The sequence below is a fragment of the Chanodichthys erythropterus genome, chromosome 8 (assembly GCF_024489055.1).
Source record: "Chanodichthys erythropterus isolate Z2021 chromosome 8, ASM2448905v1, whole genome shotgun sequence".
Classification (NCBI taxonomy): Eukaryota; Metazoa; Chordata; class Actinopteri; order Cypriniformes; family Xenocyprididae; genus Chanodichthys; species Chanodichthys erythropterus.
In genome coordinates, this window is record NC_090228.1 from 17,885,375 (window position 1) to 17,905,875 (window position 20,501).

The following is a 20,501-nucleotide window of genomic DNA, read 5'->3' on the forward strand; positions in this document are numbered from 1 at the left end:
AGTTTGATGTTGTGTGAGTTTAAAGTCTGTGTTTAATGTGATGCAATTAAAAAAATACCACAAAATAATATCAAGAATATATTTCTATTGGGTTCAGTTGGTAGACCAATTCATGAACAAACAACCTTTATGAAACAGATCATATTATAACTGATCTCATAAACATACAGCGCCAGTCGGTGGTAGTCAATTCCCAAAATGAATGAACAAATTACTCTAATGAAACTTAAGTTACTTGTCATCACAGACACACTCGGTCACTCACTGCACCAAATCCTGGTCACTTTATATGGAAAGGAGCTCACTTCTTTTCTCACAAATCCTCTAATTTGCTGAAATGCATCTAAGGGATCAGAACCTAAAAAGTACTGCTGACATTATTGGAGTGTGTACTGGCGCAGTCTCAGCCACCTGCATCACACTGCATACCAATTCAAAATAAACCATGATGACTATAATTAATATTCCAGTCAGCTTAAGTGCACATTAAATTATCTACGAACTGCATCAATAATGCATGATCTTCTGTTTCTATTGCTTTTAAAGATGCATAGTGTCTAGGCACGAAATCCACATGTGTTTTCTTTTTAAAAAAATGCAGATTTCTGCTTGCTTTGCAGGACTATGGTTGTGTGAGTTTGAGAGTCAGGTTATCTCAAGGTAAGAGTCGGTATGTAGACACAAGCAATGACACTGTGCTTTGCTGGTCACTCTTTGATGAGACTATTTGCAGAACAGCAAACAGAGGCATCTCTTTAGAGACCGCAACAGGTGCAGTCACAGCAGAATGCAGATGGACAAAAACAATCAACATTTAGTTGTTGACATGGTGTTGTAAGGTTACCATTAAGGCCCTGATGTAAGGTCTTCCATCCTGACCACTCCCTGTCATTGAAGAGGGTTTAATTCAAGAGGGTTTCCATGGTGATTTACCAGGATACATAGAGAATCAACACGTGTCACATCACTTTGCAGCCTTTCGTTTCTAGCTTTGATTTATTTGCTCTATTTTTTATTCTTTAGACAGTGTCAATTTGGACGTCATGTAAAGAGAAAGATCATTAGGTAAAGCATTGAGTTAGATTGATACAGTAACATCAGATTTGGGAATTGCATTATTCATGACTAGTTGACCAGGAAGACAAGATTGTTCAGAAGGGCTGTCTATGAGACCACTATGAGTCGACATGGAATTGATGGCACTTAAAAACAACAGATTCGTGCACTTATGCCTGGCTCACACTACAGGAGTTTTAGGCCGATTTATGCCCGATTTTCCCCTCCCGAGAATCTGAGAAAAAAATCTTGTCCACGACCTCGATCGGTTCCGATGTTTGGCGCAGATTATCTGGTAATGTGAGACGTTCACAGATAAAATCTTGCACCTCCCGTTCTGATCTCACACAAATCGGGCTCACCCCGATCATATCAAACATGTTTGATATTTATCGGGATGAGCAAGATTGTAATAACATCAGTACTGTCACAATAGCCAGTAGGAAACAAGTATACGACGCAACGGAAGTGACAGACATTTCGAAATGGCGACCGCGAAACCAAGATCAAGGAATCTACAATGCAAAAGGTGACACTAACGCTTTTGAACTACAGTAGACAGGCAATATTATAACGATAAACATTCTAGCACACTATGATAGTAATAAAAGGTCAATTTTACCTCCATTTCTCGCTGAAGAACTGACAATCCATGTTGAGCCGTCTCCTCAACCATTTTTTTATTCACACTCGTTTATTCTTCCGCTTTTGTGTTTTCTCACAACAAACGATTATTATTGCTACAGTAAGTTTCCGTGTTTCCGTATCCATTTTGTTTACATCTGCTTTTGATCTGCTGCGTAGATCACGTGACGCGCTTCCTCTGGCAGATAATCTTAATAACATTTTGTAGTGTGTGATGCTCCGCGAATTTCAAATCTTGTAGTGTGAGCATGTTTAAGATTTGAGGGAAGAAAATCTGCAAAGATTCTCCTGAAGTGTTTGCTGCAACCAGATTTTACAATTGGATAGGATTTTAAAACTCCTGTAGTGTGAGCCAGGCATTAGTAAGAGAGTTTCCTCTAAAATGGCATATTTTCAAATTAAAACCTCTTCAAGTCAAACAGTTATTGATAAGGGAGCTTTATAACTTTTGGACAGTTCAATTAACACAGATATCACACCTTTTTATCCCTGCAGTTTCTTTATTTCATGTTTGTTTGTTTCTTTGTTTATTTCAAAACTCTTTATAACTTGCCATTCTTTGCAGAGTTATATTTTAATTGCAACATTTTAGGATTTTGCATTCCACAACCACCGCATGAGCAGTCTGACATTTATTTTTCAACAAAAGAGATGAGTCATTTACCCTTCTTAGTTTTTATATCTTTGTTCTTATGCAACAAGCTGGCCTTTAGAAGTGGAGGCATTGCACTGTGAAATTATCAAACTCTGAGCACAGCATAAGTGAGGTCCACAAAAGAGACATCAGGCAATCCATTGGGAACCATTATTAGCTATGTCTGCCATCCAGATCCAGGCCATTTCAAAATTAATGAACATCGGACAGTATAATAGCCACTCTACAAGCATCTTTCTTCAAGATGGGAGGTCACGTTACCCAGAATTCATCCCATTAATTAGCACCTGCCTTCCCTGACAGTGAGCCACCCCTGCTACTGATGGAGCTCTCTCTGGGGAAATCACAACCTCTACACCTAGACGTTCTTCGGAGACTTGTTTGTCTTTATGTCACCATGCCGGGACTTGCCATGTACACCATCCAGCTTCCAACCTCATAAAGTACATGAACACGCTCCCAGTAGGGTTTTGTAAACGTCCTTGTTCGTCCTTGCCTTGCCTTCAGGCTTTGCTTAGGATGTGCGAAGATGCTAATACTAGCTGAGAGGGTCATCTTAGTTGACTGCTGCCAGAACCATCGCCTGCTGACTGCATCATCATCCACGATAGCCAATCGCAGCCAAGGACTCAGTGATGCTGTGCCACTCTCACTGGAGGGATTCCGAAGGAAGTGCCTCGTGACGGTGCATGGTTAAACAGCCAAGAGTCTCTTTCTCTCTCCCTCCCTCTCTCTAATTCAGGACTGGATGCATACACGTTGTGGCTTTTAACAGGGATAGCACATTGCCATGCACACCACTCCCTGCAGGCTCAGCAGAGAATAGCGACAGCAACAGCTCTCTCACTCTCCCTCCCGCTCTCTCCACCTCTACCAGACAAGACTCCTCCTCTCCATCTCTCTGTGACTCCCTTTCTCCTGCATATGATCTGTACTTCACTTCCTCCCAGCTGAAGCAGGAGATAACAGCACGCTACATACAGGTAGACATTCATATTTCCCTCTCTGAAGTTGCAGGTGTTCGGATGTTGCTGGTTTGTTTCGTATTGGATGCGATTCTGAAAGAGACCTATACTGGGTTAGAGTAGAGCGTGCCATCATAATGCCCGCCCCTACAGCATGGCATTTGTTTTCACGCCAACGCTGGTTTTGGCGCCGTTTCCTTCCTCTTTCTGGCTGGCTGGGGAAGGTGGTAGTTTACTGGTTGGATGGTTCATGTGAGAAACCCATCATCTACTGCCATGCTCTGTTGAGATCTGCTTATCCAAGTAGGGGAAAATAATTTGTTTGTAGCTGGAGATCGGTGATGTGTTTTCTTACGTGTAGGTTTGTGTGTGGGAGTGTGTGTGTGCGGGTGGACAGCTGAGGTTGGAAGGGAGGGGAGATGGAAGCTGAGAAGCTGTATTCATCCTAGGGAAACTAATCCCACCACAGTCCTTCGTATCTGATAAACACTCTCTCCGTCTTTTCTCCCTCTACCCTCCATGTGTGATGGGTTTATCTGTGGTAGTGGATAGTGGAGGAAATTATTCTAGAATGGCAGATAATTCCCACAGTAAAAGAGCTTCTCTCTTCCCTAGAAACCATTATTTGTTCTGCTCTGGGAGTCACGACTGCAAACATATATTCAAAGATAGATGCTGTTTCCTTCAACCTAGAGTGGCAGCCGAAGGGAAAGTAGATTTACCTTGCATCGTCCCTCATTCTGAATCTCGATTGTTATCAAACCATACTTGAGCTTCCTTCTCAACTCAAGCACTCCTTTTGTGTGCAAATTGTTGGATTGCATAACACACTGAAATCTCTTATATAGTTATGTTGTGAAGGACTTGGGCCATTGTGGCTAGCTGCTGCCCACACCAACAAATGCGCCTGTCATTACCTCATATCTCTGTTGGGCAGATCAGCGGTTGCTATGCACGCCTAGTGAGAGCGAGGAGCAGGGATTGCTCGTCTGTAGCCTCAGGCTTATCCAATTCAGCTGTGCAGATCCTCCTCTGGAATACATCAGTGCTTGAGGAGCTGTGGTAAAACAGTTGCTAAGTGATAACATAGGAATATCTTGAAAAATCATCAAAATAGACCACCACTTCACATGAAGATGCACATGCTGTGATTTATCTCTGTGATTTTTATAAACTTACCATCACAGCAATATTTACATTTTACCATCTAAACCATTTTGGTAGTGTTTGGCAAAGTTGGCTCTGGATTTGTTGTCTGAATTCTTATAATCTCAGTAATATGTATTAAACGAAAATATTCTGCACCAAATTTAGATTCTTTGGGTGCATTGATTCAAAACAATTGATTCTTCAATGAGTCTGCACAAAAAAATCTGAGAACATAAATTAAATAAAAAAATATGGTCAGGAAGCTTGTAAATTTAACTTTTTTTAACATATATTATTATATTTATTTATTATAAAAATCATCATTTATTATTTTGGTCACACTTTAGATTAGGGTCCAATTCTCACTATTAGCTAACTAATATGACTTTTTCCTCAATAAACTCCTAATTACTGCTTATTATTAATTAGTAAGGCAGTTGTTATTAATTAGTAAGGTTAGTTCAGCCAAAAATGAAATTTCTGCCATTAATTACTCATGTCGTCCCAAACCTGTAAGACCTTTGTTTGTCTTCGGAACACAAATTAGGTACAACTTAGGGTAACTGATCCATACATAGGCAGCAAAAACAAAAAGTTTAGGTATTGGGTAGGAATAAGGGACATAGAATATGGTCATACAGAAGTAGGCATTAATATTTGCTTTATAAGTAGTAATAAACAGCCAATTTCCTAGTAATATGCATGCTAATAAGTAACTAGTTAATAGTGAAAATTGGACTCTAAACTAAATTGTTACTTTTTTTTTTTTTTTTTTTTTTTTGAGGTTTCCTTATGACTGATGTCTCATAATGTGTAGTAATGCATAATTGTGAACTTGAATTGGTCCACAAAGGAAGTTAGCTGTGGCTTTGAGTCCCATCCCATCGATAATATTCTTCATCTGAAAGAAACTGTTGGCGTAAGAAGTTCCATTTTCCTGAGGGTCTTAGACATAAAATCTCAGAGGTTTACTGACAACCACAGCAACACAGCACGAAGATTGTACCTTTTGGGGCAATATGGGATGGCAGATGTTGGCCCAAATATGTCACGCCCCCTGCAGTTGCCAAGGGCAACGTTGTGCATTATCAGCCTTGTTAAATATCCATTAATGAGGTGAGATACAAGCCCGGTACTGCCGAAAGGTGGAGTTAACCATCCCTTGTCTCTTATGCTCAGCAAGGTATCTGTGAAAGTTTTTAATGTCAGCCTGTGAGATTAGGATCATTCACCTGGATGATTTTTTTTTTTTTTTTTTTTGTCATTCGCCTACATAATTCCCTTGTGTGTTGAAATTGAAGGTATAGAAATAAATGCGAGTGCATGTGTACATATGTGTGCGTGTCTGCAGAGGCCAAAACGCTGTTGTTAGGAGTAATAGCAGCCAGGAGATAAAAATAGCGGCTCTATTATGATTTGACCTTGGACAGCTGGCTGCTTGGCTGCAGATACCTGGGCGAGGGAAGTGTATGGATCACTGACATGCTCTGTGAAGAGTCTGGGGCAGCCTTGATAAATGTGTGCAATAACGGAGCGATATGTTCTCGTTGCGTTACACCATAGCAGGCACAGACACCATCTAAACGAGGCTCACTGTGGGTTTGAGTAACTGGGACAGATTCAAAACCAATAATATATTACAAACATGGCAAATTGAAGGTGATCTCATTTTTTTTTTTTTTAATTCAATCGAACTTCCAGTGGCGAGATTAAACAGCCTAGGCTCTAGGGATGTTGTAATTTATATCCATTAGACTATTGGATTGAACATTACAACCTAGCAGTGTCTTTTTGTGACCCACACCAACAGTAAGTCAGTAATTCTTCACCCAGTGACTGAGATGGATAACAAAAAACAAGCCTGTGTTTGTACAGGCAAGCAGCAGGGGTCATACATATCACAAGCAACAAGGACTTGTGGGAAATACTGGTGAATAAATATTGTTTGATGTATCAGAGATCAGGAGCACTCTCAAGGTCAGTAGGAGAGCGATGAGATCGTATGGATGACAAAGTGCATTGCCCTAATATAATATAGACTTGTTTTAAAAGTCTTGTTTGAAATCTGCGTCACATTTTACATTTCTATATAAATATTTTATACTTTATAAATTTGTACATACACATTTATTTATTTTCTTTTAGGAACAAGCTTGCACATGCATCATATAAATCTGTTTTAACATCAGTTACAGGCCAAACATACTTCTATAAACAAGAACTATGAACAGACATTATCAAAAAGAAGAAAAAAAAAAATATATATATATATTAAATGGTTCATGACCTTGCATAATATAGAATATTAATTCTGTAATTGTTTTTATTAGAAAGATTATATCTCACTGTATTGTAAAATAACATAATAGATTACAGTATATGAATATAAGGTGCTTATATCTATAGTCCACCACTAATATAAATTATCTTGTAAATTCATAATATCATTCAAAAATTAGATTTTTATATAGCAACTATAGAAAATGTATCATACATATTACTCATATGAATGCTAAATAGCTGAATTCTGTTTTTATCTCTGTGTATTTCTACTAGGGAAATACAGTAGATGCAATTGCCTTATTGGGGCTGCTCACTGTTCCACATATTGCTAAGCAACGGAGGAGAGGTCCTTAGAGAATGTAGCCAGCCTTCTGACTCCATAACACAGCCTTGGCACATGCACACATACACACACAGATGGTGGTGAGCAGATCTCTTTCCATAGCATTTGCTACGCGTGTGTTGCCATGGAGGTTACATATGCACGTAGTTAGCGGAAGTGATGTAATGTCCTTCTCTTTAATCAGTGCACAAGGGGGCAATCAAGTGACGAAGCCTCACCTTGCGCCCTGAATGACTAAAATACACAGATGTAAGTTTTCTGTGGTGGATTTAACAATGGCACCCTTCCCATCTCCGTAGCAGTTGAATGCATCTATATATATATTTTTATTAGGGTCATCAAAGTGTCATCAAATTAATTACATTCACATGCTGATTAATTAAGCAAATTAATCATAATCACAGAAAAGCTCCCAAATGACAATACATTTACCGCTGTTATATTGTTGTGGTACACTGTAAACCAAAATAGTTTGAGTCTACTCACATAATTTTATGAAACTCATTCCCCCAATTTAATGGTGTAATGATGCCTAACAAAACTTGTTTTATCAAGTTCACCAAATGTGGTTTTGGTACATTAGGTGATTTTGCTGCCAAATAAGTTAAACACCTATTTGAGTTATGAAGCCAAAACATGGTATTGTAAATTATGATAACTTGATTGCTTTAGTAATGACACCAGTAGGGTTTACAGTGAATATACTCAAAAAAAGATACGTTGGATTTACTTAACTCTTTTCATGTTAACAGGTTCCACATAACTGGAGTATGTTGCATTTAATTAACATTATTTATTTCAGTAAACTTAAGTTTATTATATAAGGCCAATTCAATGCCATTTAGTTGAATCAGGTTAACATTCTTAATTTGTCCAAAACTATTAAGTTTAATTATCCTAAAATTAATATCAAACAAAAATTAAAATAAGTAATCCAGTTTAATTGATCAGTTTATTTAGTGAATAAATTCAATAACAACTTTCACAACTTTTACAAATGTTAGAATAATACTTTAACAAAATCTATACCCTGTAAAGACTTTTATTGTTAGGCGTTAGCCAGAAGACGGTTTTGTTACATCCATGGCATTCCCAAAGTAGTTGTTTTTTTATTATTAAAACAACTTTAATTGGTATTAGCAGGTCCTCAACCCAAGCACAAGCTCAACACTTCACCACAGTGGTAACCCCAAAACTATTAACATAACAGGAACTTTTAAATACAGGGTTTCCGCGGGGTCTTAAAAAGTCTTAAAAAGTCTAAAATTCTGAACTTTAAATTTAAGGCCTTAAAAAGTCTTAAAAACGGCCAGATTTTCATCAGAGGTCTTAAATTTCATTTAGTCAGGTCTTAAATTTTTTTTACCCATTTCCAGAAACGCTACCTGCTGAAAGTTATTACAAAGTAGCAAAAAGTAGCGAGTCGTAGTTCTTTCTGGGGTATATTGGTGTTGGTATACGCGGTGATAAAACTACAAATCCCGTGATAAATGCAATACCTGCCCGCGAAATACGTCTGCGTCTCCTCAGAGTTTGTTAAAGTTCGGCTACGTGTTGATGGTGAAATGGGAAAGTGTACTTTCAATGAGACATGGCTAGATCACAGCGATTTCTGCTGTTGGTTACAAGCGGTACCCAGCTCCAGGTACGAGGCTCACTGCAAACTTTGCAAAAAAAAAAAAAAAAATCAGCTAGAGAGTCTGGGTGTGAAGCGGTGTAAAGGCGCTGGAGTCACACGCCAGAGCGGAGAAACACAAGCTAGCCGCAAAATCCCTTCAGCGGACTCGGCCAATTAGCCTCACCACTGCCGTCGTCCTCCTCAATGCCTGGTCCCTCCGGTCTCCAGCGCAATAGCATCACAGCTCCGTCGAACAACCTTCGGGGTACTTTTGGAGCGACTGACACATTGAAAGCCGAGGTGATTTGTATACTACACATGGTGACTAAACAAACACCACTCATTTAATAGCAACAGTGAGATTAGCGATCTCTTCCAAGTGATGTTCCCTGATTCAGTAATCGCGAAGTCGTTCTCTTGCGGGCCCAACAAGATCGCTTATGGCGAGATTTGGATTGGGGGAGTTTATAAAGAGGGAATTGATTCGTACTCTTACTGGGCCGTATGTCGTAACGGTCAGTGAAAGCCAAAATCAGACCAACAGGACCATTGTTCTGGAACAATGAAATAGTTTAGTCGAGGTACCTGGGCTCACAGTTCATGGGACAGTGCGGGACACACACACACACACACACATACACATACATACATATATCAGATAATCCATGTTAGATAGATACTCTAATTATCCCGAGGTAAGTATCTATCTATCTAAAATGGATTATCTGGTGTGAGTGTGTGTGTGCTACATTGGTTGTTACATGGGTTGGAGTAGCCTGTTCAATCTTTATTAGGCTATTAATATGCTGTTTTGTAATGTAAATAAATAATGAGATGAAATCTATTATATTTGAGGGCAAGTTTGTTTTGTTTTGTTTTGATTTATTTTCATTTTGGGCCTAAGGTTTTTAAGGCATTTGGCACATTGATGTGTGTGGAAGGTTACTAATGTGCTTTTTCAATGACTGAATTCATTGAAATAAAATGATTTTTTCAGAATTTCTTTGATTTTAATATTTTTTGGTAATGCGTCGTTGTAGGTCTTAAATTTCAGTCTTTATGGTCTTAAAATGTCTTAAAAAGGTCTTAAATTTGACTTACTGAAACCTGCATAAACCCTGTAAATAACAACATAATAGAAAGTAAACATTTTTTTTCATCTTGCTAAAAACTGCATAAAATAACACTTTATTTCAACATTTACTTTACAAAGCATGATGGGAAGTGAAAGTCCTGTTTAATTGAGTCCTGGTTGAGTTTAATTAATTGAAACATGTTATTTTGATATGAAAACATCAAGTTAAGTAAAAAAAGTAATCGTTTCAAATCAATTTAGCATGAAGAAAATAAATTTGAACCAGAAACCTAATACAATGGTGATGAATCAAAATAAGTTGTTTAAATAAAGTGAACAGCATCACAAAATCATTTTTAGACATAAGTCAATATACATGCCCCATATGATTGAATATAAGCCTATTACCGGCCTACATACCTCAGCGAAACATTTGCATTCAAGTGTGTTTGATGTAGACTTCACACTTTTTATTTTTATTTATTTATTTATTTATTTTTTCTTTCTAAAAATGCATTAGGCAGATATATTGGGCCGCTGCATCATCTCTTGCAGTTTCTTTTTAGTCTTTCACTGTTTTTAAGACAGCATGTCAAGTTTAAACTTTGAAAATGTGTCTCGAGACTCTGTGACCTGTTCTATTCTGATGTCTTTTGAACACAAGAACACATTCTTTGACATAAACTCTTTGCTCGTTTTGTGCTGTCAAATTGCTCTAAAAAAACACATTCAATTTAGAATCCCATTTTGTTTACATATATGCTTATGGTCAAGCAGCACCTTGCCTTTATCTGGTTTTAGAGGGATATGGCCTTGATCGCAGTGGACCTGCACTGATAATACTAGGATTACATGATCAATACAGACTTGATCAAAACAGAGAGGAAAAGCATTTTGGCTTTACAGAAATCCTCCCCAAGGTATTGCCTGTAGCTCGGTCACAAACCTTACATGGAAGTAATTCCGTTTTTTTTATTTTTTTTTCATTGTATCAGGTTGTCTGTGCACCCAATGTCATTTGATTAATGTTGTCTATTTACCCAGCTATTTGTAAATTTTTAGATATCTGTTTTAGGTTTCACTTTATTACCCTGATTACACAACAGATTTAGGTTTCACTTTATTACCCAGTTATTGTAGTTATACTAATAAGTAGATAGTATGTTCATGCGAAACAGGACGTAAGGTCTGTGCTACCCAGATTTACTCAATAATACTGATGATTTTGAATATTAGAATACTAATATTCCATTTAATATTTATACTAAGTAATGATTTGCGAAGAGTTGATACAAGCAAAAAGCAGAGCAGTCACACTGTATGTACAATTAGGTCATTTCCATTAGCAAAATTTAACAAAATAAATTTAGAAAGAATTTTACTGAAGAATGTTAAAACAAGTGACAGGCTGCAATTTAAGAAGGGCTTTATAAATTCTCTCTTCTGCATGGCTTGTCACACTTCAATTTAAGCCACAACAATTCAGCTTGAATGTGCCCTAGTGAGAATTAAGAATAATTGAATGCTTTCACAAAAGCATTAGCAATTCATTTTGGGTAAAAACTGGATCTGGTGTCACCACCCAGAAATGGAGGGAAAATCCACAAATCATAATGCACAATTTCTCTTCAATTTCACGTCACCATCTTAATCCATTTAATGCATAAATATAGCTCAGAATATTTTTGCCCCAAGATATCGGATATTGCATTATGTGTTTGGGAAAATTTGGGGGGTTGGGAATTGAAAGGATAATATTTTTCTTTCTCCCCTGAGAATTTCCATATTTCCATATTCCAGTATTTCTGCTACAAGATGACATCCTTCAAGCAATAGCTGATTTGAGCACTCTATATGTCACATGTCAGCCGTTATTACAGATAAAGCCATAGCTAAATAGACACCCAAGTCATGCACTGTAGCACCCCACTGACGCCCCCTACTCCCACACCACTGCTTGAAGGTGAGTGTGTCAGAGTCAGGGGGGATTAATTATTACTAAAGGGCAGACTCTGCCACAAAGGTGGACTGGAGGACATTTTGAATGTTTTATGAATCTAATAAGGGAGGAAAGACAAGAGCAAGAAAAAATGATACTGTGCTACAGTTTACTTGCTGCTCATGTGCCATCAGGGGAAAATTACAGTATCCCAGGATGGATCAATGCATGTTCCCTGACCACAGTTCAGTCTAGAAGCAGATGTGAATATTCTGTGGTATTCTGTCTTCCAAAAGCAAACTGCATGAAGCAAATTAAGACATTTTATTTATGGAAATATAAATGTAATATTTTGCACACAGATTTTGATATTTAAAGATTTTCAATGATTAGTTCTCTTCAGAATTAAAATTTCCTGATAATTTACTCACCTTGATGTCATCTAAGATGTTTGTCTTTCTTCATTTGAAAAGAAATTAAGGTTTTTGAGGAAAACATTACATATAGTGGAATTCAACGGCTACCAACAGGTTGAAGGTCCAAATTGCAGTTTCACTGCAGCTTCAAAGGGCTCTACATGATCCCAGATGAGGAATAAGGGTCTTATCTAGCAAAACAATCAGTCATTTTCTAAAAAAAAAATAAAATAATAATTAATATACTTTTAAACCACAAATGCTCGTCTTGCACGTGATGTAGGTGGAAGTACCGCAGTATGGCAAAAAACTCCATCTCATTTTCTCCTCCATCTTCAACATCGTCTGACATCGTTGTTTTACCTGTTTTTGTAAAGGCTATTTGACTTAATCATTGCACGTTCGCTTTGTAAACACTTCATTAAAAGTGTAAACATTTTTTGCAAATACTTCAGTCTATGTCACGTGACCTTTACAACGTGATTACGTAATGCGTTGCTCGTTGCAGAGCTAGTGCAAGACGAGCAATTGTGGTTAAAAAGAATATAATTTATCTTTTTTTAGAAAATGACAGATCGTTTCACTAGTTAAGACCCTTATTCCTCAGTTGGGATCATGTAGAGCACTATGAAGCTGCATTTAAACTGCAATTTGGACCTTCAACGCGTTGGTAGCCATTAAAGTCCATTATGGAGAAAAATCCTGTCATGTTTTCCACAAAAACCTTAATTTCTTTTCAACTGAAGAAAGAAAGACATAAACATCTTGGATGACATGAGGTGAGTAAATTGTCAGGAAGTTTTAATTCTGAAGTGAACTAATTCTTTAAAGTCCCTGTAAAGTCAATTCTGAGAATTCTTTCTAAACACTTTATACATGTTACAAATGTATTGCTGAAACACATTAAAAAGTCTGTGAATTGTGTAATGCTTAATTGTGAAGTTAGAGCGTTAAACAGTTTTTCACCAAGTCTCTGCTCAGGATTTTTTGGGCGGAGCTATAACGGAGGTCTGATGACGCACATCGTCCCCTGAGCATAGCCCTTCCCTTAACACTATATAACTGTCGATGACGCACCGAGCGTGGCGCCGCCTCTACAGCGGTTCACTCGCTCAATCTCGAGTGTTTCTTATTTTATTTTATTTAAAGGGGCCGCAGCCTGAATCGGCTCATATTTAATGATGCCCCAAAATAGGCAGTTAAAAAAATTAATTAATAAAAATCTATGGGGTATTTTGAGCTGAAACTTCAAAGACACATTCAGGGGACACCTTAGACTTATATTACATCTTGTGAAAACGTGTTCTATGGCACCTTTAATTAAAAATATGTAAAATGTGTATGTTTAACTATGTTATCATAAAAACAATATACATACCAAGCAATGATACTGATTTAAGTAAGACATTCTTAATTGTGAGTTTGTCAAGACTGAGAGTAAATCAATGTTAAATTTTAAATTGTTAGTTGAAAATGAAATAAGAAATGAAAACTTCAATAAACTGAAATATTTTGTGACTCTTTTTGACTGAATCATTAAAAGAAACGGCTCATTTGTTTGTGAAATGGGCTGTGTTGGTAGCACTGCATGATTGTTTTTGAGTTCAGCCAGTGAAGACAATGCAATAGAAAGATGTGTTGTTTTGGCATTATTTCCCAGTATGCAGTCTTTTTATCTCATCACATTCAATTCAGAAGCTCACAACTCTAGTAAAATGTAATTTATTTTGCCATGGCGCAATAGATTTAGAAAAGTAGTGCAGGAAACACTACAGTTAAACTCTCTCGTTAACTGTAATCAGAAACATGAGTCAAACAAAAACGTGTGCGTGGGTGCGTGTTATTGAAGGAGCCGTAGTTTTCCTCTAGTACTGACTAGTTATTGCGTTTGCCCTTATATTGAACAGATCCCACTGTCTTTTATTACAGGCTCCTACCAGGCTCCGCTGAGTCCACATGGGCACTCTGATTGAGTCTGAACACCTTGTGATGGGGAGAGAGAAAAATACATCTGATATCTATTTTTACTTTCCAGTCTTGGAATATTTGAAAAAAAAAAAAAAAAAAAAAATACAAAAACAATTCTGCATAATATAATAACAATTCTGTATATCTATGTGATGACTTTTCAGTGATTTTAGACAGTTGTGGACTTTATATAGAAATAAGTGACAATTATTTTTAGAAAATGATACTTTTGTGGTCCACTGAAAGTATGCAGCTTCTAGCTACCTGATGATAATTATATTATGACATAATTTTCATTATTGGCTGAACTATTGCTTGAGGTCTTAAATAGTTATCATAACAGGAGCAAGGTTGGCCGCACACTGGCCGCTTCTTCCTAAATCCCTACCATGATCTTCCTCTCATGCAAACATCCTTGCTGTCGCTATGGCGACCAAGTCTCCTGCCCGCCGTAGCTCGTCTCTATGAAGATTTACCATGCTCATTCCCTCCGTGTGCTGTTGGGCTTCTAGTGTAAAATACTGCAAATGACCACATTTAACTCACACAAACATTAAAAAGGGTTTGTATTCTAGATATCTTGCTGGGCTGTATGTCGCTGTCTCCTTTTTATTATTCCATCTAAACAGTCTGGGTTTGCTTCCTGTGGTCAGTTGTGAAGACAAGTCACTGCTTTTTTGACATAAAACTAAATTGTTTTGCGAGCTTGCCTCAATGCAATTGCTGGAATAATAATATGCTACAAACAGGCCCACGGCACAGTTCTCGCCGTGAAAAAGTCACATCAACCGGCCTCACGCTCTGCTTCTCTCGGTTTCGTCTCCTCTTTGTTTGTCTCTTGCTCGTTTAAGCGCCTGACAAATTTAGGGATCCCCTGAAGAACGTACCGTTTGAAGCGCTCGCGGTGCTGTCTGCACACGCTGTGCCGCGCCGAGACTAAAATGAGGCTTTCCCTAAAACATGTCCACCCAGCCCCATGTAAAAACACTCATTATCCACTCGCCTAACGGGCTGCGCTCTCCAGCGGGGAGCCAGGCCAGTCCTATTATTGGCTAATGTAATGATTTATAAAAGAGAGGCAGGCACAAAGATTATCTAATGAAGAAAATACAAGACTGCGAGAGATTAATGCCACGCTGAACTCCACGCTACCCTTCCATGATTGAATCATACTCGACAATCTCAGATGAGTCTTCTCTGTTTTCTGTATTACACTGACAATTTTGTAATTTAACTGTCATGATGGGGAAAGCTGTTGTTTCGTTACTGTGAAACAAGGTTTTTTGTGTTGTTGATGTCTCATTTTCTATCAACTAAGCAACTTGAGGGATTTAAAGAGTATTTGTTAGGTTAAATGCAAGTTTAGATCTATCGATAACAACTTTGTCTTGCCCTTGATTGCTTTTTTTTAAAAACAATTGGCATCCATTAGTTTGGATAAAAGAATGAAAAACATGTTAAGAGCACTTTTGATGGAAGCTTAGCAGGCTAGTGGCTTTCAGACCTACAGGGTTTATAAGCTTCAGTAATGACTTTTCTAGGTGGAAGCACTGTGCATTACTGACAAAATTCTGATGGAGTTTGTCACGTGTAATAGGTGCTTTATAGATAGTAAATGTTGCATTCCTTCCATGTTCCTTTTTAGTATCCCAAGTGAAATGTTTGGAGTTTACTTTTTTACATGGTCATGACATGAGTTTGAAAGATTGACATGAAAGATTGTTATGACATGATATGATCTCTTATAACCAATTCTGTGCAAAGTGAAAATCAGTTATTTTATGTGACAGTGCCACACATAAAAATGTCACGGATGAACTGTTGAAACCAGTGTTACAGATGCCTTTTTAAAATGTTTATTTGTGGGTGTGCATATTTGCCTGCTGGGGATTCATTTGTAAGTACATTACTGTGAAGCTTTTTCATTTTTATGACACGAGGAATGGTTCAAAATCATTGGTTTTTGACAGCACACTGCATTGTTGAAAGAGTTTAAGTTGTATTTAACCTAAGCATTTCTTTAAAGCCGATGTTGATGCAAGTAATCGAAATTGAGTTCAGTTATGTATATTTTCTAAATGCATCTTAATGATCTTATTGTGAACAATTTATCCGTGCATAAGTTTATTTTTTCATCATAATTTAACAAAATGTCATAACTTGATTTTCTGGTGAAATGACAGACTTCTCTCTGATGATGTATGCCAGACTTCTTAAGTCATTTAGTCAGCAAAAACCCCACCCATGATCGACTTCAAGCTTTCATTCAGGGGTGCGTTTCCCAGAGCCAACTAATTTCACAAGTTTTGTCATTATCAATGGAGTTCAATAGAACTTACCATAGTTTGCTAACAATGCTTTTGGGAAACGTACCCCAGATCTGCCTCCATCTAATCAACAACCGATGGATAGAACCAAGTCTCTGCCTTTAGACATTTTATTTTATTTTATGATAATCTGTTTCACGCAAATGTACATCACAAAATGGAAGAAATGATCTTTGGCTATCTCTGTTACATTGCGACTTTAAATAGAAAGACAACGGTTCCTCATTATCGTACATGATAATGGATAATTTGCCACAACAAAATCAATGAAATTTGGTAGGTTGACGTGAATGACTCAACAACTCTCAGATTTCCTTTAGAAGAAACAACTTTGTGACCTTCAATACAGATAGCGAGAGTAGGACACAATGTGACCTGACAGCCAAAGCTTTTCTGGAGGCATATGTGAAGTTTCTTTTATCAGTGAGTAAATCACTTCTGTGTTGACAAGACAAAGAAATCAGACAAAGTCAAAGTAGACACGGTAGGTAGATATAGGTTTGTTCCAAAGAGTTGTGTGCGTCTGTTGGATGAATTCATCATAAGATGCCAAAATATGAGTAGATAGTCCTGCAATTTCTCTTCCTTAACTCGAGTTTACTGAGGCATATGGCAAGAAAATTGGGAGCGGAAGGGAAAGGTTGATAGAGACAGCGAAAATGAGAGGTCAGGTTGTGATCTCAGCAGGACCGACTGCTTTCTGTCCCTTGCTGTCTTGAGTCCCAGCATGGGGTACATAGTCACACATACACACAAAGACACATACAGCATCTTGTTTCACAATGAACTGGGCACAACAGTCCCTCTTACACATTGCTTTAATGGCATCCACATTATAAAGACAATCACTTTTGGTAACTTTAATTAGTTATGCAGATTAGACAGTGATACTGGCTAACTGAGTTACTGAACTTAATGAAAAAGCATGTCAATTACACATGCATGAATCCTAAACCTGAAATCATTAATAGCACTTATGCTCAAATTAATACAAGCTTCTTAGCCAGAGATGATAAACATGGATCTAACAGATGTTTCATGTTCATGTAATCCACGTGAGGGGTGTAATGGCTTTAGTCGGTAATGAAAAGAACTTGCGTACAAGACGATGTGAAGATAAATTGTGAGGATGTTGGGAGATTTGTCAGAAAGAATGGGGTAAGTGGTTGCTTATTTAACCTTAGTGTTGTAAATGATGGGATGCCACAAACAGACTCCTCTTGAACTTTCTCGAAGAACTCCATTAACACAAGTTGTGCATTCATCAGCAGTCACTGAACTGATGCTCATGGGAAATATCATCTGTCATGGCAGAGCTTGTTCATTTAATTTCATATAGTGGAGGTTTCATTCGTTCTTTGTGCTGGCAGTTCTTGCTGAATGCTTATCTACCTCAGCCGTCGACTTCTGAGAACATAAGAGACTAAGATTGATCTTCTACAGCATAAAAGATGACTGATAGACAATCCAACGGATGTGATTATACTATATCAGTTCTATTTGCCAAAACTACATCAATAACTCCAACTCGCTTCGACGTGAGAACAGGTTATCGGAATAAGGAGGAGTAATAGGTATGCGAACGTGAGAAGGGGTTGAGAGAGAGACCGCATCCATGATAAATGTAGGGCGAGACGTAAACGGCAGGACACGGTGTCCCTTGGTTTCAGGCGATAAGCACCGTGTTAAAGGGCCACTCGTGTGCGGAGCAGGAATTTCAATTTGTTTCCATTTAGCTGCCCCGTCAAGGACAGCTTCAATGTCATGAGAAACCCACCACACTGAGTCCCACTCACAGATTACCAGGCTCTTCAATCAATAACCTTGCATCTCCTGTCTGCACATGCCCATCTGCCACATGTAAAGACATATAATGCCTACAACAGTGTACAACAGCTTATCACTGGGGTAGTACCCTTAAAGGGAAAACTTTGTACCTTATCTACCTGTAAAAGGTCTGTATTAGTATCTTAGAGTAGTAATATGTACACCTAAGGTACTACTTTGAACAGGATGCTGCAGTGAAGGACTGCTGCCACTAGATTCTGCTCCTACCTGACAACTGGAACTCTCCTCTCTTTTGACACACAGGTTGGCACCCGACAGTTACGCGGCTCAGCATACAAGTACTGCATTCTGAGGGGCTGAAGGAAATCATTGTTTAGTAGGAGGTTCATGTAGCTTTGAAATTAACATTTGAATGGATTATCTGTGCAATTTAAAGTTAAAATTCAGAAGAAATATGTCTTATAAAGTAGATTGATCATAAAAATAAAACCTATACCTTTTTAGAGAGAGTGAATCTTGTGTCTTCATGGAGAATTAGCATACGCTGATCAATATTTCACCATCCCCATCACAAAACCAAGATTTCCAGCCCATCTTTCTCTCTCTCTCTGATCTAGTGAATTTCAACTTTGCCCACTGACTCCAAATCGCCTCAGGTTGGGCAGCTGCTCTGAAGTGTTTCTCTTTGGTTGATGTCAAAGATTTTCTGAAGTCTGGTGGTGTAACACAAGGTGCTGTACAACCTTCTGCATGTTAATCATAGATGCTTGAAGCAAATCCCCACCGGTTTCTATAAGGCAGCCTTAATACTGTTTTGTGCGGCCAGACTTTTGACTGTGGCATAAAGTCTGGTCGATATTATTCTGGCCAATACCACCCACTTAACAGGAACAGATTGTTTAATAAACATGTAACATGTCACAATTGGTTTTGTTTTTATGTGATGTTTAGGTATAGTTTATTTGAAATAAGGGATAGTTAAGGGAACACATATTGGCTATTAACTATGAATTTTCCCTCAATAAACTCCTAATTTACTGCTTATTAGTAGTTAGTAAGGTATAGTTAAGTTTAGGTATTGGGTAGGATTAAGAATGTAAAATAAGGTCATGCAGAATGAGTCATTAATATCTGCTTAATAAGTACTTATAAACAGCCAATATTCTAGTAGTATGCGTGCTAACAAGCATCTATTTAAAAGACCCTAAAATAAAGTGTTACCGTTTATACCATAATAAGAGACTGGTGTCAAGGCAATGAATGTAAATAATGCTGCTGCAGTCTCTTGAAATGGTTGTACAGGAAATATTGAAAAATACTGTATATTGCACACATACACCAGGGGCATGGACTCGATATAAAACACTATAAATTATAAATTCCATGGTTTGAGGTATATCATTAGAACGTAAACTTAGAAACTGTTAAAGTCCCCCTGAAATCAAAACTTAAGTTTTTTTTAGCTTTTAGTATGAATATGTTAGCCTTAATGTTATGAATAAGCTGATGTGCTCCAAAACAATGACAAAATTCGCATTTAGGAGATATAAGCATTCAAATCTTACAGTCTCTCACTCCCGCTAAAAAGGATCAGAAATTTTCATGACATCACATCGCACTTCAGCTTTTTATAAAATCTTCTGTCCAATCAAATGCTCTATAGAATCTGAAGTCCCGCCTCTTCCTACACAATCAACAGACAAGCTGCGGCTGAAATTGGTAATTTGTTCACACATTTACTAGTTTCTGCATGGTGAATGGCACATATATAAGTGCACTATATAGAGAATAGGGAACGATTCAGACAGTGTAAATATGCTTTCCATTGACGCAAATGAAGTCCGTTTTCGCGTTAGTATAACGTGAACCGGCGCAGAGCGTGAGCACAGTCTGCTCTGGCCCAGGAACATGAGAGCACAGAGAGGATCATATCCGTGAGTCGGCTCAGACCCCAAAAGGTATCGGACCCATTTGAATTCTGCACAGAATGCTGTATTTTAAAGTGATATAGAGGAGATTAGGAGGAGAAACTGTTAGATATTAAAAGGAAACGGAGGTTTTACTGAGTTTAACGGCTCTGGCCGAGCTGTGATATAAACAAAACGCTATCTGCTAATTAAAAAAAGGGCAGGGCTGTTCGATATATCGCCCTGTCTTCCTGTTTCAGTTAAAATCACGTCGACACATTGAAAAATGCTGCACGTTCCAAGACACTTCAGCGGGCCTTTAAAGACAGACTTATTGTAAGTAGACTTTCTGTAACCATCCGAAAAT

General features: G+C 37.9%; 1 protein-coding gene across 4 annotated transcripts in view; it reads left to right on the plus strand.

Annotated features, from left to right (window-relative positions):
• The first annotated feature begins 3,283 nt into the window (after positions 1 to 3,283).
• The window catches only part of syt1a (synaptotagmin Ia), a 226,822-nt gene continuing 209,604 nt past the window's right edge, over positions 3,284 to 20,501 (plus strand). For 2 of the 4 annotated variants that reach the window (XM_067392188.1, XM_067392196.1), the window contains exon 1: positions 3,284 to 3,339. The gene's annotated coding sequence lies outside the window, so the exon portion shown is untranslated. The remainder of the gene's footprint in view (positions 3,340 to 20,501) is intronic. The other 2 variants (XM_067392192.1, XM_067392190.1) reach the window with 2 other exon arrangements.